The sequence below is a fragment of the Musa acuminata genome, chromosome BXJ1-8 (assembly GCF_036884655.1).
Source record: "Musa acuminata AAA Group cultivar baxijiao chromosome BXJ1-8, Cavendish_Baxijiao_AAA, whole genome shotgun sequence".
Lineage (NCBI taxonomy): Eukaryota > Viridiplantae > Streptophyta > Magnoliopsida > Zingiberales > Musaceae > Musa > Musa acuminata.
This window is the reverse complement of record NC_088334.1, coordinates 31958983-31982596: the sequence shown is the minus strand read 5'-3', so window position 1 is coordinate 31982596 and position 23614 is coordinate 31958983. Positions and strand designations below refer to the sequence as shown.

General features: G+C 54.8%; 44 non-coding genes and 6 pseudogenes across 44 annotated transcripts; all 50 read left to right on the top strand.

Moving 5' to 3' along the window:
* The first annotated feature begins 264 nt into the window (after nucleotides 1–264).
* LOC135589713 (5S ribosomal RNA) lies at nucleotides 265–383 on the top strand. Its single transcript, XR_010477119.1, has one exon. It is a non-coding gene; the product is annotated as a 5S ribosomal RNA (ribosomal RNA).
* A 313-nt stretch (nucleotides 384–696) lies between these two features.
* Nucleotides 697–815, top strand: LOC135591712 (5S ribosomal RNA; annotated as a pseudogene).
* A 313-nt stretch (nucleotides 816–1128) lies between these two features.
* LOC135590322 (5S ribosomal RNA) lies at nucleotides 1129–1247 on the top strand. The gene has a single exon (XR_010477728.1). It is a non-coding gene; the product is annotated as a 5S ribosomal RNA (ribosomal RNA).
* A 313-nt stretch (nucleotides 1248–1560) lies between these two features.
* LOC135589927 (5S ribosomal RNA) lies at nucleotides 1561–1679 on the top strand. The gene has a single exon (XR_010477334.1). It is a non-coding gene; the product is annotated as a 5S ribosomal RNA (ribosomal RNA).
* Nucleotides 1680–1992: 313 nt separating this feature from the next.
* LOC135590004 (5S ribosomal RNA) lies at nucleotides 1993–2111 on the top strand. Its single transcript, XR_010477411.1, has one exon. It is a non-coding gene; the product is annotated as a 5S ribosomal RNA (ribosomal RNA).
* A 313-nt stretch (nucleotides 2112–2424) lies between these two features.
* Nucleotides 2425–2543, top strand: LOC135590585 (5S ribosomal RNA). Its single transcript, XR_010477991.1, has one exon. It is a non-coding gene; the product is annotated as a 5S ribosomal RNA (ribosomal RNA).
* Nucleotides 2544–2856: 313 nt separating this feature from the next.
* On the top strand, nucleotides 2857–2975 carry LOC135591044 (5S ribosomal RNA). Its single transcript, XR_010478419.1, has one exon. It is a non-coding gene; the product is annotated as a 5S ribosomal RNA (ribosomal RNA).
* A 313-nt stretch (nucleotides 2976–3288) lies between these two features.
* LOC135590037 (5S ribosomal RNA) lies at nucleotides 3289–3407 on the top strand. Its single transcript, XR_010477444.1, has one exon. It is a non-coding gene; the product is annotated as a 5S ribosomal RNA (ribosomal RNA).
* A 313-nt stretch (nucleotides 3408–3720) lies between these two features.
* On the top strand, nucleotides 3721–3839 carry LOC135590153 (5S ribosomal RNA). Its single transcript, XR_010477559.1, has one exon. It is a non-coding gene; the product is annotated as a 5S ribosomal RNA (ribosomal RNA).
* Nucleotides 3840–4068: 229 nt separating this feature from the next.
* LOC135591019 (5S ribosomal RNA) lies at nucleotides 4069–4187 on the top strand. The gene has a single exon (XR_010478408.1). It is a non-coding gene; the product is annotated as a 5S ribosomal RNA (ribosomal RNA).
* A 313-nt stretch (nucleotides 4188–4500) lies between these two features.
* On the top strand, nucleotides 4501–4619 carry LOC135592084 (5S ribosomal RNA). Its single transcript, XR_010478849.1, has one exon. It is a non-coding gene; the product is annotated as a 5S ribosomal RNA (ribosomal RNA).
* Nucleotides 4620–4932: 313 nt separating this feature from the next.
* On the top strand, nucleotides 4933–5051 carry LOC135591711 (5S ribosomal RNA; annotated as a pseudogene).
* Nucleotides 5052–5364: 313 nt separating this feature from the next.
* Nucleotides 5365–5483, top strand: LOC135590321 (5S ribosomal RNA). Its single transcript, XR_010477727.1, has one exon. It is a non-coding gene; the product is annotated as a 5S ribosomal RNA (ribosomal RNA).
* A 313-nt stretch (nucleotides 5484–5796) lies between these two features.
* LOC135589915 (5S ribosomal RNA) lies at nucleotides 5797–5915 on the top strand. Its single transcript, XR_010477321.1, has one exon. It is a non-coding gene; the product is annotated as a 5S ribosomal RNA (ribosomal RNA).
* Nucleotides 5916–6228: 313 nt separating this feature from the next.
* On the top strand, nucleotides 6229–6347 carry LOC135590003 (5S ribosomal RNA). The gene has a single exon (XR_010477409.1). It is a non-coding gene; the product is annotated as a 5S ribosomal RNA (ribosomal RNA).
* A 313-nt stretch (nucleotides 6348–6660) lies between these two features.
* On the top strand, nucleotides 6661–6779 carry LOC135590516 (5S ribosomal RNA). The gene has a single exon (XR_010477923.1). It is a non-coding gene; the product is annotated as a 5S ribosomal RNA (ribosomal RNA).
* A 313-nt stretch (nucleotides 6780–7092) lies between these two features.
* On the top strand, nucleotides 7093–7211 carry LOC135591542 (5S ribosomal RNA). Its single transcript, XR_010478556.1, has one exon. It is a non-coding gene; the product is annotated as a 5S ribosomal RNA (ribosomal RNA).
* Nucleotides 7212–7524: 313 nt separating this feature from the next.
* Nucleotides 7525–7643, top strand: LOC135589283 (5S ribosomal RNA). Its single transcript, XR_010476691.1, has one exon. It is a non-coding gene; the product is annotated as a 5S ribosomal RNA (ribosomal RNA).
* Nucleotides 7644–7956: 313 nt separating this feature from the next.
* LOC135590417 (5S ribosomal RNA) lies at nucleotides 7957–8075 on the top strand. Its single transcript, XR_010477824.1, has one exon. It is a non-coding gene; the product is annotated as a 5S ribosomal RNA (ribosomal RNA).
* A 182-nt stretch (nucleotides 8076–8257) lies between these two features.
* Nucleotides 8258–8376, top strand: LOC135589651 (5S ribosomal RNA). Its single transcript, XR_010477057.1, has one exon. It is a non-coding gene; the product is annotated as a 5S ribosomal RNA (ribosomal RNA).
* A 256-nt stretch (nucleotides 8377–8632) lies between these two features.
* On the top strand, nucleotides 8633–8751 carry LOC135591615 (5S ribosomal RNA; annotated as a pseudogene).
* Nucleotides 8752–8971: 220 nt separating this feature from the next.
* LOC135592066 (5S ribosomal RNA) lies at nucleotides 8972–9090 on the top strand. Its single transcript, XR_010478832.1, has one exon. It is a non-coding gene; the product is annotated as a 5S ribosomal RNA (ribosomal RNA).
* Nucleotides 9091–9403: 313 nt separating this feature from the next.
* Nucleotides 9404–9522, top strand: LOC135590733 (5S ribosomal RNA). Its single transcript, XR_010478140.1, has one exon. It is a non-coding gene; the product is annotated as a 5S ribosomal RNA (ribosomal RNA).
* Nucleotides 9523–9835: 313 nt separating this feature from the next.
* On the top strand, nucleotides 9836–9954 carry LOC135589421 (5S ribosomal RNA). Its single transcript, XR_010476830.1, has one exon. It is a non-coding gene; the product is annotated as a 5S ribosomal RNA (ribosomal RNA).
* Nucleotides 9955–10082: 128 nt separating this feature from the next.
* On the top strand, nucleotides 10083–10201 carry LOC135589748 (5S ribosomal RNA). Its single transcript, XR_010477154.1, has one exon. It is a non-coding gene; the product is annotated as a 5S ribosomal RNA (ribosomal RNA).
* A 313-nt stretch (nucleotides 10202–10514) lies between these two features.
* On the top strand, nucleotides 10515–10633 carry LOC135590886 (5S ribosomal RNA). The gene has a single exon (XR_010478289.1). It is a non-coding gene; the product is annotated as a 5S ribosomal RNA (ribosomal RNA).
* A 313-nt stretch (nucleotides 10634–10946) lies between these two features.
* Nucleotides 10947–11065, top strand: LOC135590568 (5S ribosomal RNA). The gene has a single exon (XR_010477975.1). It is a non-coding gene; the product is annotated as a 5S ribosomal RNA (ribosomal RNA).
* A 313-nt stretch (nucleotides 11066–11378) lies between these two features.
* On the top strand, nucleotides 11379–11497 carry LOC135592020 (5S ribosomal RNA). The gene has a single exon (XR_010478785.1). It is a non-coding gene; the product is annotated as a 5S ribosomal RNA (ribosomal RNA).
* Nucleotides 11498–11585: 88 nt separating this feature from the next.
* On the top strand, nucleotides 11586–11704 carry LOC135591502 (5S ribosomal RNA). Its single transcript, XR_010478541.1, has one exon. It is a non-coding gene; the product is annotated as a 5S ribosomal RNA (ribosomal RNA).
* A 319-nt stretch (nucleotides 11705–12023) lies between these two features.
* LOC135590458 (5S ribosomal RNA) lies at nucleotides 12024–12142 on the top strand. The gene has a single exon (XR_010477866.1). It is a non-coding gene; the product is annotated as a 5S ribosomal RNA (ribosomal RNA).
* A 313-nt stretch (nucleotides 12143–12455) lies between these two features.
* LOC135590523 (5S ribosomal RNA) lies at nucleotides 12456–12574 on the top strand. Its single transcript, XR_010477931.1, has one exon. It is a non-coding gene; the product is annotated as a 5S ribosomal RNA (ribosomal RNA).
* A 269-nt stretch (nucleotides 12575–12843) lies between these two features.
* LOC135591701 (5S ribosomal RNA) lies at nucleotides 12844–12962 on the top strand (annotated as a pseudogene).
* A 220-nt stretch (nucleotides 12963–13182) lies between these two features.
* On the top strand, nucleotides 13183–13301 carry LOC135590162 (5S ribosomal RNA). Its single transcript, XR_010477569.1, has one exon. It is a non-coding gene; the product is annotated as a 5S ribosomal RNA (ribosomal RNA).
* Nucleotides 13302–13614: 313 nt separating this feature from the next.
* On the top strand, nucleotides 13615–13733 carry LOC135589527 (5S ribosomal RNA). Its single transcript, XR_010476934.1, has one exon. It is a non-coding gene; the product is annotated as a 5S ribosomal RNA (ribosomal RNA).
* A 313-nt stretch (nucleotides 13734–14046) lies between these two features.
* Nucleotides 14047–14165, top strand: LOC135590656 (5S ribosomal RNA). Its single transcript, XR_010478063.1, has one exon. It is a non-coding gene; the product is annotated as a 5S ribosomal RNA (ribosomal RNA).
* A 313-nt stretch (nucleotides 14166–14478) lies between these two features.
* Nucleotides 14479–14597, top strand: LOC135590173 (5S ribosomal RNA). The gene has a single exon (XR_010477580.1). It is a non-coding gene; the product is annotated as a 5S ribosomal RNA (ribosomal RNA).
* Nucleotides 14598–14910: 313 nt separating this feature from the next.
* On the top strand, nucleotides 14911–15029 carry LOC135589572 (5S ribosomal RNA). Its single transcript, XR_010476979.1, has one exon. It is a non-coding gene; the product is annotated as a 5S ribosomal RNA (ribosomal RNA).
* Nucleotides 15030–15342: 313 nt separating this feature from the next.
* Nucleotides 15343–15461, top strand: LOC135590922 (5S ribosomal RNA). The gene has a single exon (XR_010478326.1). It is a non-coding gene; the product is annotated as a 5S ribosomal RNA (ribosomal RNA).
* A 313-nt stretch (nucleotides 15462–15774) lies between these two features.
* Nucleotides 15775–15893, top strand: LOC135590172 (5S ribosomal RNA). The gene has a single exon (XR_010477579.1). It is a non-coding gene; the product is annotated as a 5S ribosomal RNA (ribosomal RNA).
* A 313-nt stretch (nucleotides 15894–16206) lies between these two features.
* On the top strand, nucleotides 16207–16325 carry LOC135590809 (5S ribosomal RNA). Its single transcript, XR_010478215.1, has one exon. It is a non-coding gene; the product is annotated as a 5S ribosomal RNA (ribosomal RNA).
* Nucleotides 16326–16638: 313 nt separating this feature from the next.
* LOC135590170 (5S ribosomal RNA) lies at nucleotides 16639–16757 on the top strand. The gene has a single exon (XR_010477577.1). It is a non-coding gene; the product is annotated as a 5S ribosomal RNA (ribosomal RNA).
* Nucleotides 16758–17070: 313 nt separating this feature from the next.
* Nucleotides 17071–17189, top strand: LOC135590731 (5S ribosomal RNA). The gene has a single exon (XR_010478138.1). It is a non-coding gene; the product is annotated as a 5S ribosomal RNA (ribosomal RNA).
* Nucleotides 17190–17489: 300 nt separating this feature from the next.
* On the top strand, nucleotides 17490–17608 carry LOC135591745 (5S ribosomal RNA; annotated as a pseudogene).
* Nucleotides 17609–17921: 313 nt separating this feature from the next.
* On the top strand, nucleotides 17922–18040 carry LOC135590084 (5S ribosomal RNA). The gene has a single exon (XR_010477491.1). It is a non-coding gene; the product is annotated as a 5S ribosomal RNA (ribosomal RNA).
* A 313-nt stretch (nucleotides 18041–18353) lies between these two features.
* Nucleotides 18354–18472, top strand: LOC135590213 (5S ribosomal RNA). Its single transcript, XR_010477620.1, has one exon. It is a non-coding gene; the product is annotated as a 5S ribosomal RNA (ribosomal RNA).
* Nucleotides 18473–18785: 313 nt separating this feature from the next.
* Nucleotides 18786–18904, top strand: LOC135590992 (5S ribosomal RNA). Its single transcript, XR_010478395.1, has one exon. It is a non-coding gene; the product is annotated as a 5S ribosomal RNA (ribosomal RNA).
* A 313-nt stretch (nucleotides 18905–19217) lies between these two features.
* On the top strand, nucleotides 19218–19336 carry LOC135591709 (5S ribosomal RNA; annotated as a pseudogene).
* Nucleotides 19337–19649: 313 nt separating this feature from the next.
* LOC135590169 (5S ribosomal RNA) lies at nucleotides 19650–19768 on the top strand. The gene has a single exon (XR_010477576.1). It is a non-coding gene; the product is annotated as a 5S ribosomal RNA (ribosomal RNA).
* A 192-nt stretch (nucleotides 19769–19960) lies between these two features.
* On the top strand, nucleotides 19961–20079 carry LOC135591027 (5S ribosomal RNA). Its single transcript, XR_010478410.1, has one exon. It is a non-coding gene; the product is annotated as a 5S ribosomal RNA (ribosomal RNA).
* A 64-nt stretch (nucleotides 20080–20143) lies between these two features.
* LOC135590732 (5S ribosomal RNA) lies at nucleotides 20144–20262 on the top strand. Its single transcript, XR_010478139.1, has one exon. It is a non-coding gene; the product is annotated as a 5S ribosomal RNA (ribosomal RNA).
* Nucleotides 20263–23614: the final 3352 nt, after the last annotated feature.

The window sequence follows — 23614 nt, the reverse complement described above, 5'->3', positions numbered from 1 at the left end:
TGGTTTTGGGCCTCGGAATTTGCCGTGACCGCTACGCAGTCAGTCTCGTGGGGCTCGGAGAGAAGTTTCCGGAATGGGGTCGCAATAGCGATTCCGAGTTCGTTCGAGAAATTCGCGATCGTTTCGGCACGCGCTTGCCGTGTCCGGTATGCGGTGGGCATCGGAGAGATCCGACAATGGCGATTCCGAGATCGTTCGAGAGGTTTAGGGGCTCCATACGCCGTCCGCGACGTGCACAAAGGCGAGGGGCGACGCAAACGAAACGATTGCGATCATACCAGCACTAAAGCACCGGATCCCATCAGAACTCCGAAGTTAAGCGTGCTTGGGCAAGAGTAGTACTAGGATGGTTGACCCCTTGGGAAGTCCTCGTGTTGCACTCCTTTTTGCGCCCCGAGCGATCGAAACCTCTCCCGTCGACCTCCGAGGCGATGGTTTTGGGCCTCGGAATTTGCCGTGACGGCTACGCAGTCAGTCTCGTGGGGCACGGAGAGAGGTTTCCGGAATGGGGTCGCAATAGTGATTCCGAGTTCGTTCGAGAAAGTCGCGATCGTTTCGTCGCGCGCTTGCCGTGTCCGGTATGCGGTGGGCATCGGAGAGATCCGACAACGGCGATTCCGAGATCGTTCGAGAGGTTTAGGGGCTCCATACGCCGTCCGCGACGTGCACAAAGGCGAGGGACGACGCAAACGAAACGAGTGCGATCATGCCAGCACTTAAGCACCGGATCCAATTAGAACTTTGAAGTTAAGCGTGCTTGGGCCAGAGTAGTACTAGAATGGGTGACACCCTGGGAAGTCCTCGTGTTGAACTCCTTTTTGCGCCCCGAGCGACCGAAACCTCTCCCGTCGACCTCCGAGGCGATGGTTTTGGGCCTCGGAATTTGCCGTGACCACTACGCAGTCAGTCTCGTGGGTCTCGGAGAGAGGTTTCTGGAATGGGGTCGCAATAGCGATTCCGAGTTCGTTCGATAAAGTCACGATCGTTTCGGCGCGCGCTTGCCGTGTCCGGTATGCGGTGGGCATCGGAGAGATCCGACAACGGCGATTCCGAGATCGTTCGAGAGGTTTAGGGGCTCAATACGCCGTCCGCGATGTGCACAAAGGCGAGGGACGATGCAAACGAAACGAGTGCGATCATACCAGCACTAAAGCACCGGATCCCATCAGGACTCTGAATTTAAGCGTGCTTGGGCGGGAGTAGTACTAGGATGGTTGACCCCTTGGGAAGTCCTCGTGTTGCACTCCTTTTTGCGCCCCGAGCGACCGAAACCTCTCCCGTCGACCTCCGAGGCGATGGTTTTGGGCCTCGTAATTTGCCGTGACCGCTACGCTGTCAGTCTCATGGGGCTCGGAGAGAGGTTTCCGGAATGGGGTCGCAATAGCGATTCCGAGTTCGTTCGAGAAAGTCGCGATCGTTTCGGCGCGCGCTTGCCGTGTCCGGTATGCGGTGGGCATCGGAGAGATCCGACAATGGCGATTTCGAGATCGTTCGAGAGGTTTAGGGGCTCCATACGCCGTCCGCGACTTGCACAAAGGCGAGGGGCGACGCAAATGAAACGAGTGCGATCATACCAGCACTAAAGCACCGGATCCCATCAGAACTCCGAAGTTAAGCGTGCTTGGGCGAGAGTAGTACTAGGATGGTTGACCCCTTGGGAAGTCCTCGTGTTGCACTCCTTTTTGCGCCCCGAGTGACCGAAACCTCTCCCGTCGACATCCGAAGCGATGGTTTTGGGCCTCGGAATTTGCCGTGACGGCTACGCAGTCAGTCTCGTGGGGCTCGGAGAGAGGTTTCCGGAATGGGGTCGCAATAGCGATTCCGAGTTCGTTCGAGAAAGTCGCAATCGTTTCGGCGCGCGCTTGCCGTGTCCGGTACGCGGTGGGCATCGGCGAGATCCGACAATGGCGATTCCGATATCGTTCGAGAGGTTTAGGGGCTCCATACGCCGTCCGCGACGTGCACAAAGGCGAGGGACGACGCAAACAAAACGAGTGCGATCATACCAGCACTAAAGCACCGGATCCCTTCAGGACTCCGAAGTTAAGCGTGCTTGGGCGGGAGTAGTACTAGGATTGGTGACCCCCTGGGAAGTCCTCGTGTTGCACTCCTTTTTGCGCCCCGAGCGACCGAAACCTCTCCCGTCGACCTCCGAAGCGATGGTTTTGGGCCTCGGAATTTGCCGTGACCGCTACGCAGTCAGTCTCGTGGGGCTCGGAGAGAGGTTTCCGGAATGGGGTCGCAATAGCGATTCCGAGTTCGTTCGAGAAAGTCGCGATCGTTTCGGCGCGCGCTTGCCGTGTCCGGTATGCGGTGGGCATCGGAGAGATCCGACAACGGCGATTCCGAGATCGTTCGAGAGGTTTAGGGGCTCAATACGCCGTCCGCGACGTGCACAAAGGCGAGGGACGACGCAAACGAAACGAGTGCGATCATGCCAGCACTAAAGCACCGGATCCCATCAGGACTCTGAATTTAAGCGTGCTTGGGCGGGAGTAGTACTAGGATGGTTGACCCCTTGGGAAGTCCTCGTGTTGCACTCCTTTTTGCGCCCCGAGCGACCGAAACCTCTCCCGTCGACCTCCGAGGCGATGGTTTTGGGCCTCGGAATTTGCCGTGACCGCTACGCTGTCAGTCTCGTGGGGCTCGGAGAGAGGTTTCCGGAATGGGGTCGCAATAGCGATTCCGAGTTCGTTCGAGAAAGTCGCGATCGTTTCGGCGCGCGCTTGCCGTGTTCGGTATGCGGTGGGCATCGGAGAGATCCGACAACGGCGATTCCGAGATCGTTCGAGAGGTTTAGGGGCTCCATACGCCGTCCGCGACGTGCACAAAGGCGAGGGATGATGCAAACGAAACGAGTGCGATCATGCCAGCACTTAAGCACCGGATCCAATTAGAACTTTGAAGTTAAGCGTGCTTGGGCCAGAGTAGTACTAGAATGGGTGACTCCCTGGGAAGTCCTCGTGTTGCACTCCTTTTTGCGCCCCGAGCGACCGAAACCTCTCCCGTCGACCTCCGAGGCGATGGTTTTGGGCCTCGGAATTTGCCGTGACCACTACGCAGTCAGTCTCGTGGGGCTCGGAGAGAGGTTTCCGGAATGGGGTCGCAATAGCGATTCCGAGTTCGTTCGAGAAAGTCGCGATGGTTTCGGCACGCGCTTGCCGTGTCCGGTATGCGGTGGGCATCGGAGAGATCCGACAACGGCGATTCCGAAATCGTTCGAGAGGTTTAGGGGCTCCATACGCCGTCCGCGACGTGCACAAAGGCGAGGGGCGACACAAACGAAATGAGTGCGATCATACCAGCACTAAAGCACCGGATCCCATCAGAACTCCGAAGTTAATTGTGCTTGGGCGAGAGTAGTACTAGGATGGGTGACCTCTTGGGAAGTTCTCGTGTTGCACTCCTTTTTGCGCCCCGAGCGACCGAAACCTCTCTCGTCGACCTCCGAGGCGATGGTTTTGGGCCTCGGAATTTGCCGTGACCGTTACGCTGTCAGTCTCGTGGGGCTCGGAGAGAGGTTTCCGGAATGGGGTCGCAATAGCGATTCCGAGTTCGTTCGATAAAGTCGCGATCGTTTCGTCGCGCGCTTGCCGTGTCCGGTATGCGGTGGGCATCGGAGAGATCCGACAACGGCGATTCCGAGATCGTTCGAGAGGTTTAGGGGCTACATACGCCGTCCGCGATGTGCACAAATGAGAGGGACGACGCTAATGAAACGAGTGCGATCATACCAGCACTAGAGCACCGGAACCCATAAGAACTCCGAAGTTAAGCGTGCTTGGGCGAGAGTAGTACTAGGATTGGTGACCACCTGGGAAGTCCTCGTGTTGCACTCCTTTTTGCGCCTCGAGCGACCGAAACCTCTCCCGTCGACCTCCGATCGCAATAGCGATTCCGAGTTCGTTCGAGAAAGTCGCGATCGTTTCGGCACGCGCTTGCCGTGTCCGTTACGCGGTGGGCATCGGCGAGATCCGACAATGGCGATTCCGATATCGTTCGAGAGGTTTAGGGGCTCCATACGCCGTCCGCGACGTGCACAAAGGCGAGGGACGACGCAAACAAAACGAGTGCGATCATACCATGACTAAAGCACCGGATCCCATCAGGACTCCGAAGTTAAGCGTGCTTGGGTGGGAGTAGTACTAGGATTGGTGACCCCCTGGGAAGTCCTCGTGTTGCAGTCCTTTTTGCGCCCCGAGCGACCGAAACCTCTCCCGTCGACCTCCGAGGCGATGGTTTTGGGCCTCGGAATTTGCCGTGACCGCTACGCAGTCAGACTCGTGGGGCTCGGAGAGAGGTTTCCGGAATGGGGTCGCAATAGCGATTCCGAGTTCGTTCGAGAAAGTCGCGATCGTTTCGGCGCGCGCTTGCCGTGTCCGGTATGCGGTGGGCATCGGAGAGATCCGACAATTGCGATTCCGAGATCGTTCGAGAGGTTTAGGGGCTCCATACGCCGTCCGCGACGTGCACAAAGGCGAGGGGCGACGCAAACGAAACGATTGCGATCATACCAGCACTAAAGCACCGGATCCCATCAGAACTCCGAAGTTAAGCGTGCTTGGGCGAGAGTAGTACTAGGATGGTTGACCCCTTGGGAAGTCCTCGTGTTGCACTCCTTTTTGCGCCCCGAGCGATCGAAACCTCTCCCGTCGACCTCCGAGGCGATGGTTTTGGGCCTCGGAATTTGCCGTGACGGCTACGCAGTCAGTCTCGTGGGGCACGGAGAGAGGTTTCCGGAATGGGGTCGCAATAGCGATTCCGAGTTCGTTCGAGAAAGTCGCGATCGTTTCGGCGCGCGCTTGCCGTGTCCGGTATGCGGTGGGCATCGGAGAGATCCGACAACGGCGATTCCGAGATCGTTCGAGAGGTTTAGGGGCTCCATACGCCGTCCGCGACGTGCACAAAGGCGAGGGACGATGCAAACGAAACGAGTGCGATCATGCCAGCACTTAAGCACCGGATCCAATTAGAACTTTGAAGTTAAGCGTGCTTGGGCCAGAGTAGTACTAGAATGGGTGACACCCTGGGAAGTCCTCGTGTTGAACTCCTTTTTGCGCCCCGAGCGACCGAAACCTCTCCCGTCGACCTCCGAGGCGATGGTTTTGGGCCTCGGAATTTGCCGTGACCACTACGCAGTCAGTCTCGTGGGGCTCGGAGAGAGGTTTCCGGAATGGGGTCGCAATAGCGATTCCGAGTTCGTTCGATAAAGTCGCGATCGTTTCGGCGCGCGCTTGCCGTGTCCGGTATGCGGTGGGCATCGGAGAGATCCGACAACGGCGATTCCGAGATTGTTCGAGAGGTTTAGGGGCTCAATACGCCGTCCGCGATGTGCACAAAGGCGAGGGACGATGCAAACGAAACGAGTGCGATCATACCAGCACTAAAGCACCGGATCCCATCAGGACTCTGAATTTAAGCGTGCTTGGGCGGGAGTAGTACTAGGATGGTTGACCCCTTGGGAAGTCCTCGTGTTGCACTCCTTTTTGCGCCCCGAGCGACCGAAACCTCTCCCGTCGACCTCCGAGGCGATGGTTTTGGGCCTCGTAATTTGCCGTGACCGCTACGCTGTCAGTCTCGTGGGGCTCGGAGAGAGGTTTCGGGAATGGGGTCGCAATAGCGATTCCGAGTTCGTTCGAGAAAGTCGCGATCGTTTCGGCGCGCGCTTGCCGTGTCCGGTATGCGGTGGGCATCGGAGAGATCCGACAATGGCGATTCCGAGATCGTTCGAGAGGTTTAGGGGCTCCATACGCCGTCCGCGACGTGCACAAAGGTGAGGGGCGACGCAAATGAAACGAGTGCGATCATACCAGCACTAAAGCACCGGATCCCATCAGAACTCCGAAGTTAAGCGTGCTTGGGCGAGAGTAGTACTAGGATGGTTGACCCCTTGGGAAGTCCTCGTGTTGCACTCCTTTTTGCGCCCCGAGCGACCGAAACCTCTCCCGTCGACATCCGAGGCGATGGTTTTGGGCCTCGGAATTTGCCGTGACCGCTACGCAGTCAGTCTCGTGGGGGTTGGAGAGAGGTTTCCGGAATGGGGTCGCAATAGCGATTCCGAGTTCGTTCGAGAAAGTCGCAATCGTTTCGGCGCGCGCTTGCCGTGTCCGGTACGCGGTGGGCATCGGCGAGATCCGACAATGGCGATTCCGATATCGTTCGAGAGGTTTAGGGGCTCCATACGCCGTCCGCGACGTGCACAAAGGCGAGGGATGACGCAAACAAAACGAGTGCGATCATACCAGCACTAAAGCACCGGATCCCTTCAGGACTCCGAAGTTAAGCGTGCTTGGGCGGGAGTAGTACTAGGATTGGTGACCCCCTGGGAAGTCCTCGTGTTGCACTCCTTTTTGCGCCCCGAGCGACCGAAACCTCTCCCGTCGACCTCCGAAGCGATGGTTTTGGGCCTCGGAATTTGCCGTGACCGCTACGCAGTCAGTCTCGTGGGGCTCGGAGAGAGGTTTCCGGAATGGGGTCGCAATAGCGATTCCGAGTTCGTTCGAGAAAGTCGCGATCGTTTCGGCGCGCGCTTGCCGTGTCCGGTATGCGGTGGGCATCGGAGAGATCCGACAACGGCGATTCCGAGATCGTTCGAGAGGTTTAGGGGCTCAATACGCCGTCCGCGACGTGCACAAAGGCGAGGGACGACGCAAACGAAACGAGTGCGATCATGCCAGCACTAAAGCACCGGATCCCATCAGGACTCTGAAATTAAGCGTGCTTGGGCGGGAGTAGTACTAGGATGGTTGACCCCTTGGGAAGTCCTCGTGTTGCACTCCTTTTTGCGCCCCGAGCGACCGAAACCTCTCCCGTCGACCTCCGAGGCGATGGTTTTGGGCCTCGGAATTTGCCGTGACCGCTACGCTGTCAGTCTCGTGGGGCTCGGAGAGAGGTTTCCGGAATGGGGTCGCAATAGCGATTCCGAGTTCGTTCGAGAAAGTCGCGATCGTTTCGGCGCGCGCTTGCCGTGTTCGGTATGCGGTGGGCATCGGAGAGATCCGACAACGGCGATTCCGAGATCGTTCGAGAGGTTTAGGGGCTCCATACGCCGTCCGCGACGTGCACAAAGGCGAGGGACGACGCAAACGAAACGAGTGCGATCATGCCAGCACTTAAGCACCGGATCCAATTAGAACTTTGAAGTTAAGCGTGCTTGGGCCAGAGTAGTACTAGAATGGGTGACACCTTGGGAAGTCCTCGTGTTGCACTCCTTTTTGCGCCCCGAGCGACCGAAACCTCTCCCGTCGACCTCCGAGGCGATGGTTTTGGGCCTCGGAATTTGCCGTGACCACTACGCAGTCAGTCTCGTGGGGCTCGGAGAGAGGTTTCCGGAATGGGGTCGCAATAGCGATTCCGAGTTCGTTCGAGAAAGTCGCGATGGTTTCGGCTCGCGCTTGCCGTGTCCGGTATGCGGTGGGCATCGGATAGATCTGACAACGGCGATTCCGAGATCGTTCGAGAGGTTTAGGGGCTCCATACGCCGTCCGCGACGTGCACAAAGGCGAGGGGCGACACAAACGAAATTAGTGCGATCATACCAGCACTAAAGCACCGGATCCCATCAGAACTCCGAAGTTAAGCTTGCTTGGGCGAGAGTAGTACTAGGATGGGTGACCCCTTGGGAAGTTCTCGTGTTGCACTCCTTTTTGCGCCCCGAGCGACCGAAACCTCTCTCGTCGACCTCCGAGGCGATGGTTTTGGGCCTCGGAATTTGCCGTGACCGTTACGCTGTCAGTCTCGTGGGGCTCGGAGAGAGGTTTCCGGAATGGGGTCGCAATAGCGATTCCGAGTTCGTTCGAGAAAGTCACGATCGTTTCGGCGCGTGCTTGCCGTGTCCGGTATGCGGTGGGCATCGGAGAGATCCGACAACGGCGTTTCCGAGATCGTTCGAGAGGTTTAGGGGCTCCATACGCCGTCCGCGACGTGCACAAAGGCGAGGGACGACGCAAACGAAACTAGTGCGATCATACCAGCACTTAAGCACCGGATTCCATCAGAACTTTGAAGTTAAGCGTGCTTGGGCGAGAGTAGTACTAGGATGGATGACCCCCTGGGAAGTCCTCGTGTTGCACTCCTTTTAGCGATTCCGAGTTCGTTCGAGAAAGTCGCGATTGTTTCGGCGCGCGCTTGCAGTGTCCGGTACGCGGCGGGCATCGGAGAGATCCGACAATGGTGTTTCCGAGATCTTTCGAGAGGTTTAGGGGCTCCATACGCCGTCCGCGACATGCACAAAGGCGAGGGACGACGCAAACGAAACTAGTGCGATCATACCTGCACTAAAGCACTGGATCCCATCAGAACTCCGAAGCTAAGCGTGCTTGGGCGAGAGTAGTACTAGGATGGTTGACCCCCTGGGAAGTCCTCGTGTTGCACTCCTTTTTGCGCCCCGAGCGACCGAAACCTCCGAGGCGATGGTTTTGGGCCTCGGAATTTGCCACGGAATGGGGTCGCAATAGCGATTCCGAGTTCGTTCGAGAAAGTCGAGATTGTTTCGGCGCGCGCTTGCCGTGTCCGGTACGCGGTGGGCATTGGAGAGATCCGACAACGGCGATTCCGAGATCGTTCGAGAGGTTTAGGGGATCCATACGCCGTCCGCGACGTGCACAAAGGCGAGGGACGACGCAAACGAAACGAGTGCGATCATACCAGCACTAAAGCACCGGATCCTATTAGAACTCCGAAGTTAAGCCTGCTTAGGCGAGAGTAGTACTAGGATGGGTGACCCCTTGGGAAGTCCTCTTGTTGAACTACTTTTTGGGCCTCGGAGAGAGTTTTCCGGAATGGGGTCGCAATAGCGATTCCGAGTTCGTTCGAGAAAGTCGCGATGGTTTCGGCACGCGCTTGCCGTGTCCGGTATGCGGTGGGCATCGGAGAGATCCGACAACGGCGATTCCGAGATCGTTCGAGAGGTTTAGGGGCACCATACGCCGTCCGCGACGTGCACAAAGGCGAGGGGCGACACAAACAAAATGAGTGCAAGCATACCAGCACTAAAGCACCGGATCCCATCAGAACTCCGAAGTGAAGCGTGCTTGGGCGAGAGTAGTACTAGGATGGGTGACCCCTTGGGAAGTCCTCGTGTTGCACTCCTTTTTGCGCCCCGTGCGACCGAAACCTCTCTCGTCGACCTCCGAGGCGATGGTTTTGGGCCTCGGAATTTGCCGTGACCGTTACGCTGTCAGTCTCGTGGGGCTCGGATAGAGGTTTCCGGAATGGGGTCGCAATAGCGATTCCGAGTTCGTTCGAGAAAGTCGCGATTGTTTCGGCGCGCGCTTGCCATGTCCGGTACGCGGTGGGCATCGGAGAGATCCGACAACGGCGATTCCGAGATCGTTCGAGAGGTTTAGGGGCACCATACGCCGTCCTCGACGTGCTCAAAGGCGAGGGACGACGCAAACGAAACGAGTGCGATCATACCAGCACTAAAGCATCGGATCCCATCAGGACTCCGAAGTTAAGCGTGCTTGGGCGGGAGTAGTACTAGGATTGGTGACCCCTTGGGAAGTCCTCTTGTTGCACTCCTTTTTGCGCCCCGTGCGACCGAAACCTCTCTCGTCGACCTCCGAGGCGATGGTTTTGGGCCTCGGAATTTGCCGTGACCGCTACGCAGTCAGTCTCGTGGGGCTCGGAGAGAGGTTTCCGGAATGGGGTCGCAATAGCGATTCCGAGTTCGTTCGAGAAAGTCGCGATGGTTTCGGCGCGCGCTTGCCGTGTCCGGTACGCGGTGGGCATCGGAGAGATCCGACAACGGCGATTCCGAGATCGTTCGAGAGGTTTAGGGGCTCCATACGCCGTCCGCGACGTGCACAAAGGCGAGGGGCGACACAAACAAAATGAGTGCGATCATACCAGCACTAAAGCACCGAATCCCATCAGAACTCCGAAGTGAAGCGTGCTTGGGCGAGAGTAGTACTAGGATGGGTGACCCCTTGGGAAGTCCTCGTGTTGCACTCCTTTTTGCGCCCCGTGCGACCGAAACCTCTCTCGTCGACCTCCGAGGCGATGGTTTTGGGCCTCGGAATTTGCCGGCTCCATACGCCGTCCGCGACGTGCACAAAGGCGAGGGGCGACACAAACAAAATGAGTGCAAGCATACCAGCACTAAAGCACCGGATCCTATCAGAACTCCGAAGTGAAGCGTGCTTGGGCGAGAGTAGTACTAGGATGGGTGACCCCTTGGGAAGTCCTCGTGTTGCACTCCTTTTTGCGCCCCGTGCGACCGAAACCTCTCTCGTCGACCTCCGAGGCGATGGTTTTGGGCCTCGGAATTTGCCGTGACCGTTACGCTGTCAGTCTCGTGGGGCTCGGATAGAGGTTTCCGGAATGGGGTCGCAATAGCGATTCCGAGTTCGTTCGAGAAAGTCGCGTTTGTTTCGGCGCGCGCTTGCCGTGTCCGGTACGCGGTGGGCATCGGAGAGATCCGACAACGGCGATTCCGAGATCGTTCGAGAGGTTTAGGGGCACCATACGCCGTCCTCGACGTGCTCAAAGGCGAGGGGCGACGCAAACGAAAAGAGTGTGATCATACCAGCACTAAAGCCCCGGTTCCCATTAGAACTCCGAAGTTAAGCGAGCTTGGGTGAGAGTAGTATTAGGATGGGTGACCCCTTGGGAAGTCCTCGTGTTGCACTCCTTTTTGCGCCCCGAGCGACCGAAACCTCTCCCGTCGACCTCCGAGGCGATGGTTTTGGGCCTCGGAATTTGCCATGACCGCTACGCTATCAGTCTCGTGGGGCTCGGAGAGAGGTTTCCGGAATGGGGTCGCAATAGCGATTCCGAGTTCGTTCGAGAAAGTCTCGATTGTTTCGGCGCGCGCTTGCCGTGTCCAGTACGCGGTGGGCATCGGAGAGATCCGACAACGGCGATTCCGAGATCGTTCGAGAGGTTTAGGGGCTCCATACGCCGTCCGCGACGTGCTCAAAGGCGAGGGACGACGCAAACGAAACGAGTGCGATCATACCAGCACTAAAGCATCGGATCCCATCAGGACTCCGAAGTTAAGCATGCTTGGGCGGGAGTAGTACTAGGATTGGTGACCCCTTGGGAAGTCCTCGTGTTGCACTCCTTTTTGCGCCCCGTGCGACCGAAACCTCTCTCGTCGACCTCCGAGGCGATGGTTTTGGGCCTCGGAATTTGCCGTGACCGCTACGCAGTCAGTCTCGTGGGGCTCGGAGAGAGGTTTCCGGAATGGGGTCGCAATAGCGATTCCGAGTTCGTTCGAGAAAGTCGCGATGGTTTCGGCGCGCGCTTGCCGTGTCCGGTACGCGGTGGGCATCGGAGAGATCCGACAACGGCGATTCCGAGATCGTTCGAGAGGTTTAGGGGCTCCATACGCCGTCCGCGACGTGCACAAAGGCGAGGGGCGACACAAACAAAATGATTGCGATCATACCAGCACTAAAGCACCGGATCCCATCAGAACTCCGAAGTGAAGCGTGCTTGGGCGAGAGTAGTACTAGGATGGGTGACCCCTTGGGAAGTCCTCGTGTTGCACTCCTTTTTGCGCCCCGTGCGACCGAAACCTCTCTCGTCGACCATACGCCGTCCGCGACGTGCTCAAAGCCGAGGGGCGACGTAAACGAAAAGAGTGTTATCATACCAGCACTAAAGCACTGGTTCCCATCAGAACTCCGAAGTTAAGCGAGCTTGGGCGAAAGTAGTATTAGGATGGGTGACCCATTGGGAAGTCCTCGTGTCGCATTCCTTTTTGCGCCCCGAGTGACCGAAACCTCTCCCGTCGACCTCCGAGGCGATGGTTTTGGGCCTCGGAATTTGCCATGACCGCTACGCTGTCAGTCTCGTGGGGCTCGGAGAGAGGTTTCCGGAATCGGAATGGGGTCGCAATAGCGATTCCGAGTTCGTTCGAGAAAGTCGCGATTGTTTCGGCACGCGCTTGCCGTGTCCAGTACGCGGTGGGCATCGGAGAGATCCGACAACGGCGATTCCGAGATCGTTCGAGAGGTTTAGGGGCTCCATACGCCGTCCGCGACGTGCTCAAAGGCGAGGGACGACGCAAACGAAACTAGTGCGATCATACCAGCACTAAAGCATCGGATCCCATCAGGACTCCGAAGTTAAGCGTGCTTGGGCGGGAGTAGTACTAGGATTGGTGACCCCTTGGGAAGTCCTCGTGTTGCACTCCTTTTTGCGCCCCGTGCGACCGAAACCTCTCTCGTCGACCTCCGAGGCGATGGTTTTGGGCCTCGGAATTTGCCGTGACCGCTACGCAGTGAGTCTCGTGGGGCTCGGAGAGAGGTTTCCGGAATGGGGTCGCAATAGCGATTCCGAGTTCGTTCGAGAAAGTCGCGATGGTTTCGGCGCGCGCTTGCCGTGTCCGGTACGCGGTGGGCATCGGAGAGATCCGACAACGGCGATTCCGAGATCGTTCGAGAGGTTTAGGGGCACCATACGCCGTCCGCGACGTGCTCAAAGGCGAGGGGCGACGTAAATGAAAAGAGAGTGATCATACCAGCACTAAAGCACCGGTTCCCATCAGAACTCCGAAGTTAAGCGAGCTTGGGCGAGAGTAGTATTAGGATGGGTGACCCCTTGGGAAGTCCTCGTGTTGCACTCCTTTTTGCGCCCCGAGTGACCGAAACCTCTCCCGTCGACCTCCGAGGCGATGGTTTTGGGCCTCGGAATTTGCCACGGAATGGGGTCGCAATAGCGATTCCGAGTTCGTTCGAGAAAGTCGCGATGGTTTCGGCGCGCGCTTGCCGTGTCCGGTACGCGGTGGGCATTGGAGAGATCCGACAACGGCGATTCCGAGATCGTTCGAGAGGTTTAGGGGCTCCATACGCCGTCCGCGACGTGCACAAAGGCGAGGGACGACGCAAACGAAACGAGTGCGATCATACCAGCACTAAAGCATCGGATCCTATTAGAACTCCGAAGTTAAGCCTGCTTAGGCGAGAGTAGTACTAGGATGGGTGACCCCTTGGGAAGTCCTCTTGTTGAACTACTTTTTGGGCCTCGGAGAGAGTTTTCCGGAATGGGGTCGCAATAGCGATTCCGAGTTCGTTCGAGAAAGTCGCGATGGTTTCGGCGCGCGCTTGCCGTGTCCGGTACGCGGTGGGCATCGGAGAGATCCGACAACGGCGATTCCGAGATTGTTCGAGAGGTTTAGGGGCTCCATACGCCGTCCGCGACGTGCACAAAGGCGAGGGACGACGCAAACGAAACGAGTGCGATCATACCAGCACTAAAGCATCGGATCCCATCAGGACTCCGAAGTTAAGCGTGCTTGGGCGGGAGTAGTACTAGGATTGGTGACCCCTTGGGAAGTCCACGTGTTGCACTCCTTTTTGCGCCCCGAGCGACCGAAACCTCTCCCGTCGACCTCCGAGGCGATGGTTTTGGGCCTCGGAATTTGCCGTGACCGCTACGCAGTCAGTCTCGTGGGGCTCGGAGAGAGGTTTCCGGAATGGGGTCGCAATAGCGATTCCGAGTTCGTTCGAGAAAGTCGCGATGGTTTCGGCACGCGCTTGCCGTGTCCGGTATGCGGTGGTCATCGGAGAGATCCGACAACGGCGATTCCGAGATCGTTCGAGAGGTTTAGCGGCTCCATACGCCGTCCGCGACGTGCACAAAGGCGAGGGGCGACACAAACAAAATGAGTGCAAGCATACCAGCACTAAAGCACTGGATCCCATTAGAACTCCAAAGTGAAGCGTGCTTGGGCGAGAGTAGTACTAGGATGGGTGACCCCTTGGGAAGTCCTCGTGTTGCACTCCTTTTTGCGCCCCGTGCGACCGAAACCTCTCTCGTCGACCTCCGAGGCGATGGTTTTGGGCCTCGGAATTTGCCGTGACCGTTACGCTGTCAGTCTCGTGGGGCTCGGATAGAGGTTTCCGGAATGGGGTCGCAATAGCGATTCCGAGTTCGTTCGAGAAAGTCGCGATTGTTTCGGCGCGCGCTTGCCGTGTCCGGTACGCGGTGGGCATCGGAGAGATCCGACAACGGCGATTCCGAGATCGTTCGAGAGGTTTAGGGGCACCATACGCCGTCCTCGACGTGCTCAAAGGCGAGGGGCGACGCAAACAAAAAGAGTGTGATCATACCAGCACTAAAGCCCCGGTTCCCATTAGAACTCCGAAGTTAAGCGAGCTTGGGCGAGAGTAGTATTAGGATGGGTGACCCCTTGGGAAGTCCTCGTGTTGCACTCCTTTTTGCGCCCCGAGCGACCGAAACCTCTCCCGTCGACCTCCGAGGCGATGGTTTTGGGCCTCGGAATTTGCCATGACCGCTACGCTGTCAGTCTCGTGGGGCTCGGAGAGAGGTTTCCGGAATGGGGTCGCAATAGCGATTCCGAGTTCGTTCGAGAAAGTCGTGATTGTTTCGGCGCGCGCTTGCCGTGTCCAGTACGCGGTGGGCATCGGAGAGATCCGACAACGGCGATTCCGAGATCGTTCGAGAGGTTTAGGGGCTCCATACGCCGTCCGCGACGTGCTCAAAGGCGAGGGACGACGCAAACGAAACGAGTGCGATCATACCAGCACTAAAGCATCGGATCCCATCAGGACTCCGAAGTTAAGCGTGCTTGGGCGGGAGTAGTACTAGGATTGGTGACCCCTTGGGAAGTCCTCGTGTTGCACTCCTTTTTGCGCCCCGTGCGACCGAAACCTCTCTCGTCGACCTCCGAGGCGATGGTTTTGGGCCTCGGAATTTGCCGTGACCGCTACGCAATCAGTCTCGTGGGGCTCGGAGAGAGGTTTCCGGAATGGGGTCGCAATAGCGATTCCGAGTTCGTTCGAGAAAGTCGCGATGGTTTCGGCGCGCGCTTGCCGTGTCCGGTACGCGGTGGGCATCGGAGAGATCCGACAACGGCGATTCCGAGATCGTTCGAGAGGTTTAGGGGCTCCATACGCCGTCCGCGACGTGCACAAAGGCGAGGGGCGACACAAACAAAATGAGTGCGATCATACCAGCACTAAAGCACCGGATCCCATCAGAACTCCGAAGTGAAGCGTGCTTGGGCGAGAGTAGTACTAGGATTGGTGACCCCTTGGGAAGTCCTCGTGTTGCACTCCTTTTTGCGCCCCGTGCGACCGAAACCTCTCTCGTCGACCTCCGAGGCGATGGTTTTGGGCCTCGGAATTTGCCGTGACCGTTACGCTGTCAGTCTCGTGGGGCTCGGATAGAGGTTTCCGGAATGGGGTCGCAATAGCGATTCCGAGTTCGTTCGATAAAGTCGCGATTGTTTCGGCGCGCGCTTGCCGTGTCTGGTACGCGGTGGGCATCGGAGAGATCCGACAACGGCGATTCCGAGATCGTTCGAGAGGTTTAGGGGCACCATACGCCGTCCGCGACGTGCTCAAAGGCGAGGGGCGACGCAAACGAAAAGCGTGTGATCATACCAGCACTAAAGCACCGGTTCCCATCAGAACCCCGAAGTTAAGCGAGCTTTGGCGAGAGTAGTATTAGGATGGGTGACCCCTTGGGAAGTCCTCGTGTTGCACTCCTTTTTGCGCCCCGAGTGACCGAAACCTCTCCCGTCGACCTCCGAGGCGATGGTTTTGGGCCTCGGAATTTGCCATGACCGCTACGCTGTCAGTCTCGTGGGGCTCGGAGAGAGGTTTCCGGAATGGGGTCGCAATAGCGATTCCGAGTTCGTTCGAGAAAGTCGCGATTGTTTCGGCGCGCGCTTGCCGTGTCCAGTACGCGGTGGGCATCGGAGAGATCCGACAACGGCGATTCCGAGATCGTTCGAGAGGTTTAGGGGCTCCATACGCCGTCCGCGACGTGCTCAAAGGCGAGGGACGACGCAAACGAAACGAGTGCGATCATACCAGCACTAAAGCATCGGATCCCATCAGGACTCCGAAGTTAAGCGTGCTTGGGCGGGAGTAGTACTAGGATTGGTGACCCCTTGGGAAGTCCTCGTGTTGCACTCCTTTTTGCGCCCCGTGCGACCGAAACCTCTCTCGTCGACCTCCGAGGCGATGGTTTTGGGCCTCGGAATTTGCCGTGACCGCTACGCAGTCAGTCTCGTGGGGCTCGGAGAGAGGTTTCCGGAATGGGGTCGCAATAGCGATTCCGAGTTCGTTCGAGAAAGTCGCGATGGTTTCGGCGCGCGCTTGCCGTGTCCGGTACGCGGTGGGCATCGGAGAGATCCGACAACGGCGATTCCGAGATCGTTCGAGAGGTTTAGGGGCACCATACGCCGTCCGCGACGTGCTCAAAGGCGAGGGGCGACGCAATTGAAAAGAGTTTGATCATACCAGCACTAAAGCACCGGTTCCCATCAGAACTCCGAAGTTAAGCGAGCTTGGGCGAGAGTAGTATTAGGATGGGTGACCCCTTGGGAAGTCCTCGTGTTGCACTCCTTTTTGCGCCTCGAGTGACCGAAACCTCTCCCGTCGACCTCCGAGGCGATGGTTTTGGTCCTCGGAATTTGCCATGACCGCTACGCTGTCAGTCTCGTGGGGCTCGGAGAGAGGTTTCCGGAATAGGGTCGCAATAGCGATTCCGAGTTCGTTCGAGAAAGTCGCGATTGTTTCGGCGCGCGCTTGCCGTGTCCAGTACGCGGTGGGCATCGGAGAGATCCGACAACGGCGATTCCGAGATCGTTCGAGAGGTTTAGGGGCTCCATACGCCGTCCGCGACGTGCTCAAAGGCGAGGGACGACGCAAACGAAACGAGTGCGATCATACCAGCACTAAAGCATCGGATCCCATCAGGACTCCGAAGTTAAGCGTGCTTGGGCGGGAGTAGTACTAGGATTGGTGACCCCTTGGGAAGTCCTCGTGTTGCACTCCTTTTTGCGCCCCGTGCGACCGAAACCTCTCTCGTCGACCTCCGAGGCGATGGTTTTGGGCCTCGGAATTTGCCGTGACCGCTACGCAGTCAGTCTCGTGGGGCTCGGAGAGAGGTTTCCGGAATGGGGTCGCAATAGCGATTCCGAGTTCGTTCGAGAAAGTCGCGATGGTTTCGGCGCGCGCTTGCCGTGTCCGGTACGCGGTGGGCATCGGAGAGATCCGACAACGGCGATTCCGAGATCGTTCGAGAGGTTTAGGGGCTCCATACGCCGTCCGCGACGTGCACAAAGGCGAGTGGTGACACAAACAAAATCAGTGTGATCATACCAGCACTAAAGCACCGGATCCCATCAAAACTCCGAAGTGAAGCGTGCTTGGGCGAGAGTAGTACTAGGATGGGTGACCCCTTGGGAAGTCCTCTTGTTGCACTCCTTTTTGCGCCCCGTGCGACCGAGACCTCCGAGGCGATGGTTTTGGGCCTCGGAATTTGCCGTGACCGTTACGCTGTCAGTCTCGTGGGGCTCGGATAGAGGTTTCCGGAATGGGGTCGCAATAGCGATTCCGAGTTCGTTCGAGAAAGTCGCGATTGTTTCGGCGCGCGCTTGCCGTGTCCGGTACGCGGTGGGCATCGGAGAGATCCGACAACGGCGATTCCGAGATCGTTCGAGAGGTTTAGGGGCACCATACGCCGTCCGTGACGTGCTCAATGGCGAGGGGCGACGCAAACGAAAAGAGTATGATCATACCAGCACTAAAGCATCGGTTCCTATCAGAACTCCGAAGTTAAGCGAGCTTGGTCGAGATTATTATTAGGATGGGTGACCCCTTGGGAAGTCCTCGTGTTGCACTCCTTTTTGCACCCCGAGCGACCGAAACCTCTCCCGTCGACCTCCGAGGCGATGGTTTTGGGCCTCGGAATTTGCCATGACCGCTACGCTGTCAGTCTCGTGGGGCTCGGAGAGAGGTTTCCGGATTGGGGTCGCAATAGCGATTCCGAGTTTGTTCGAGAAAGTCGCGATTGTTTCGGCGCGCGCTTGCCGTGTCCAGTACGCGGTGGGCATCGGAGAGATCCGACAACGGCGATTCCGAGATCGTTCGAGAGGTTTAGGGGCTCCATACGCCGTCCGCGACGTGCTCAAAGGCGAGGGACGACGCAAACGAAACGAGTGCGATCATACCAGCACTAAAGCATCGGATCCCATCAGGACTCCGAAGTTAAGCGTGCTTGGGCGGGAGTAGTACTAGGATTGGTGACCCCCTGGGAAGTCCTCGTGTTGCACTCCTTTTTGCGCCCCGAGCGACCGAAACCTCTCCCGCCGACCTCTGAGGCGATGGTTTTGGGCCTCGGAATTTACCGTGACCGCTACGCAGTCAGTCTCGTGGGGCTCGGAGAGAGGTTTCCGGAATGGGGTCGCAATAGCGATTCCGAGTTCGTTCGAGAAAGTCGCGATGGTTTCGGCACGCGCTTGCCGGGTCCGGTATGCGGTGGGCATCGGAGAGATCCGACAACGGCGATTCCGAGATCGTTCGAGAGGTTTAGGGGCTCCATACGCCGTCCGCGACGTGCACAAAGGCGAGGGGCGACACAAACAAAATGAGTGCGATCATACCAGCACTAAAGCACCGGATCCCATCAGAACTCCGAAGTGAAGCGTGCTTGGGCGAGAGTAGTACTAGGATTGGTGAACCCCTGGGAAGTCCTCGTGTTGCACTCCTTTTTGCGCCCCGTGCGACCGAAACCTCTCTCGTCGACCTCCGAGAAGATGGTTTTGGGCCTCGGAATTTGCCGTGACCGTTACGCTGTCAGTCTCGTGGGGCTCGGATAGAGGTTTCCGGAATGGGGTCGCAATAGCGATTCCGAGTTCGTTCGAGAAAGTCGCGATTGTTTCGGCGCGCGCTTGCCGTGTCCGGTACGCGGTGGGCATCGGAGAGATCCGACAACGGCGATTCCGAGATCGTTCGAGAGGTTTAGGGGCACCATACGCCGTCCGCGACGTGCTCAAAGGCGAGGGGCGACGCAAACGAAAAGAGTTTGATCATACCAGCACTAAAGCACCGGATCCCATCAAAACTCCGAAGTTAAGCGAGCTTGGGCGAGAGTAGTATTAGGATGGGTGACCCCTTGGGAAGTCCTCGTGTTGCACTGCTTTTTGCGCCCCGAGCGACCGAAACCTCTCCCGTCGACCTCCGAGGCGATGGTTTTGGGCCTCGGAATTTGCCATGACCGCTACGCAGTCAGTCTCGTGGGGCTCGGAGAGAGGTTTCCGGAATGGGGTCGCAATAGCGATTCCGAGTTCGTTCGTGAAAGTCGCGATGGTTTGGGCACGCGCTTGCCGTGTCCGGTATGCGGTGGGCATCGGAGAGATCCGACAACGGCGATTCCGAGATCGTTCGAGAGGTTTAAGGGCTCCATACGTCGTCCGCGACGTGCACAAAGGCGAGGGGCGACACAAATGAAACGATTTCGATCATACCAGCACTAAAGCATTGGATCCCATTAGAATTCTTAAGTTAAGCGTGCTTGAGCGAGAGTAGTACTAGGATGTGTGACCCCTTGGGAAGTCCTCGTGTTGCACTCCTTTTTGCGCCCCGAGCGACCGAAACCTCTCCCGTCGACCTCCGAGGTGATGGTTTTGGGCCTCGGAATTTGCCGTGACCGCTACGCTGTCAGTCTCGTGGGGCTCGGAGAGAGGTTTCCGGAATGGGGTCGCAATAGCGATTCCGAGTTCGTTCGAGAAAGTCGCGATTGTTTCGGCGCGCGCTTGCCGTGTCCAGTACGCGGTGGGCATCGGAGAGATCCGACAACGGCGATTCCGAGATCGTTCGAGAGGTTTAGGGGCTCCATACGCCGTCCGCGACGTGCTCAAAGGCGAGGGACGACGCAAACGAAACGAGTGCGATCATACCAGCACTAAAGCATCGGATCCCATCAGGACTCCGAAGTTAAGCGTGCTTGGGCGGGAGTAGTACTAGGATTGGTGACCCCTTGGGAAGTCCTCGTGTTGCACTCCTTTTTGCGCCTCGAGCGACCGAAACCTCTCCCGTCGACCTCCGAGGTGATGGTTTTGGGCCTCGGAATTTGCCATGACCACTACGCAGTCAGTCTCGTGGGGCTCGGAGAGATCCGACAACGGTCGAGAGGTTTAGGGGCTCCATATGCCGTCCGCGACGTGCACAAAGGAGAGGGGCGACGCAAACGAAACAAGTGCGATCATACCAGCACTAAAGCACCAGATCCCATCAGATCTCCAATGTTAACCGTGCTTGGGCGAGAGTAGTACTAGGATGGGTGACCCCCTCGGAAGTCCTCATGTTGCACTCCTTTTTGCGCCCCGAGCTCCATACGCCGCGACGTGCACAAAGGCGAGGGACGACGCAAACAAAATGAGTGCGATCATACCAGCACTAAAGCACCGGATCCTATTAGAACTTTGAAGTTAAGCGTGCTTGGGCGAGAGTAGTACTAGGATGGGTGACACCCTGGGAAGTCCTCGTGTTGCATTCCTTTTTGCGCCCCGAGCGACCAAAACCTCTCCCGTCGACCTCCGAGGCGATGGTTTTGGGCCTCGGAATTTGCCGTGACCGCTGCTGCAGCCCTAGCTGCTGCCACCTCTCGCTCCTCTCCCTCTCTTTTCCCTCTTCTTCTCCTTCTTTTCTTCTCCTCTTCCCTTTTCCTCCCCAACGCCACACACCTCCTCGCTGCAGCCTAGCCGCAGCTATCCTCCTCTCTTCTTCTTCTTCTTCTTCTCTTCTCCCTCTTCTTCCTCTCTCCTTCTCCCCACGCCCCACAGCTCCTCTGCAGCCACCTCCTCTTCTTCTTCTTCTTCTTCTTCTTCTCTTCTCCCTCTTCTTCCTCTCTTCTTCCTCCCCACGCCCCACAGCTCCTCGCTGCAGCCCTCGCTGCAGCCACCTCCTCTTCTTCTTCTTCTTCTTCTTCTTCTTCTTCTTCTCTTCTCCCTCTTCTTCCTCTCTTCTTCCTCTCTTCTTCCTCCTCTCTTCTTTTCCCTCTTCTTCTTCTTTTCTTCACTCCCCACGCCCCACCGCTCCTCTCTGTTTCTCAAAGAAACAGAGAGTGCGTGGGAGGCGGTGGGATAAAACCGAAATTTTCGGTTTTCTTTATTTTCTTTTCATTTTGCAACTTAGCAGTTTAGTCATTGAAATTTTTATATTTACATATAGGTCCTCAAATTTACATATAATTTCTTATTAATAATTTTCAAAAGTGAGGGATATTACACTCTCCCCTCCTTAAAAGAAAATTTAGTCCTCTAAATTGATCATAGCCCAATCGACGAAAAGATGAGGATTATGATATCTTTATTTCCTCCTCCTGCTCTCAAATAATTTCATCAATACAATATAATGACACAATTATCCAAGAATGACTGAAATATTCTCCTCCTTGATCCTCAATAGACGGTAACTCAACCTTCAATCAATTTCTAAAAATACTTGCGCACCCTGCAGTTAATCAAGTAAATCGTTACTTCAGAAAATACTCGTTTCTTATGATCACCTGATTCAACTGTCCATAATCAATACAAAGTCTCAATATTCCCTCCATCTTTTTAACTAACACCGTAGCACCCCATGATGAAATATTAAGCCAAATAAAATCCTTATTTAATAGTCCTTGTAGTTGCTTTTCTAATTCTACTCACTCAAATGATGTCATTCTCTAGAGAGGCTTAGATATTGAGATTATCCCAAGGACCAAATCAAAAACAAATTCACGTTTGGAGGTAATCTAAGCAAGTCATCCTGGGATACATTAGGCAAGAAAATAAATCATGTCCAATACTCTCAAAATAAAAGATCCACTGATCAAATATGCAAAAAGTGATCATTTGTTATATATCAATCCATACTGGTATGATAGGAAGATAGCCAATCTATACCAAGTTTAATATCATAACTCCAAATCTCTAGGAGAACTAAATCGGCAAAAGTTCAAGTTCTCCAATAAAAATCAGACAAGAGGACCATATTCAAGTTCGTTATCAAAGAATCTCCAATGATCGTATTTACATATAGCACATAATGTAGTGGTCTAGGTTGAATACCCATGTGATAAGCAAAATATTACGAATCAAATCGTAGATGGGACTCATGGTCAAACAAATATTTGCATTCTTTCATAAACATGAATAATACCTTCGACCACTAATTCAAAAGTTTTAAAATCATATTCAGTGATAGCATACACTCTGACATGGGCGGATGATTTAAGAGGCGGTGACTCTTTCTTCTTGTTCAAAGGGCAGTCTTTTATTTTATAATCCAATTTCCCACAAGCAAAATAGGCTCTAGTCACCCAAAAACATAAACTTGTTTCATAATTTAACTTTAATTCACACATGATTGAGTCTTTTGTGATGACTTCCCTTTTCAAATCCAAATGTCTTGACCCTCTAGTTATCACTTTCTGATTCATTTCCAATCATATTTTTATTGGTAAACTTGTCCTTATCATTCTTGCCATAGATCTCCAAAAATTCTTTTCATTATTGCCATTAATGATCAGCCTTTACTTCCAATATAAGGTGGCAAAAGAAATCTTTCGATCATCAGAACAATTTTGTACATCAAATATCTTCTCTGTTTGCATCATCCATTTTTCTACCACCAATGAAATTAGGTGCATCATGCTTCTGCTGCGCCACTCTGATTCAATATCCGCAATCAATCCTTTCATTCTCCTTAATTAATCAGAAACAAATGAAATAGGAGGACCAAATGTCCTCATCATCCCAGATTCCTAAAATGCATCAAAGAAAATTTCCACCGATCACTATAGTTCACTAGACCTCAATATATTTTGCATGTCAACATATCAAATATTTCAGTAATCCTCAAACAATGCTCTGATACCACCTCTGTCACGCCCCTCAAAATATCCATGAGATTAAAATTTTCAACACAAAACAATCCAGGATCCAAACACACATTTGAGGACACTGAAAACATTCCATCAAATTCACATCTATAAAACCTGTGCAGTTTATAATCAAATATCACATCACTCGATAATTCACATTTATGGCAACCCAAGCCAACTTGACAAATATGAACAACATTTATAAATCCACAAGCTAAATAAATTATACAATCAGAACTCCAACCATTCACCACAAGTTCATATCGTCATAAATTAGACTTAACATTCCGAAAATTCCAAATAAGAGAGATCTTCTAACACTTTTACACAGTATATCCATTTCGATTCATCAACAACATTTCATTACATACAAAATGTGCTTATACAACAATAGCATAACAACCAACAAGACTTGCCCATAATTCTGAATAGCTATCCACTACCTCAGCCCAAATCAAACATCTCAAATGGTGACAAGCTGACCTGAAAGATTTATATAACAACGGAATGAGCTAAAAACAGCTCAGCAAGTGACAAAGCATATTCAGAACAAAATGAATGGTTTCAAACAAGTAAGGTATCATAATGCAAGGCAGAATACAAGAATTCTCAAGGATACCATTTCATTAGATACAAAATCATATGTATCATGTCATTCAAAACATATTTGATTCATAACAAATGGAGCATATCAATAGCGTACGAGATGATCCGGAGCATATTAATGGCAAACAGGACATTTCAGAATATATCAGTTCATAGCGAATGGAGCACAGAGTAACTGGAGCATATCAATAGCGTATGAAATGTTCCGGAGCATATCAATGACATATGGAACATTTCGAAGCGTAACAATAACAAATGAAACATTTCGGAGCATATCAAAGGCGTATGAAATGTTTCGGAGCATATCAATAACAAATGAAACATTTCGGAGCTTGTCAATGGCGTATGAAATGTTTCGGAGCATATCAATAAC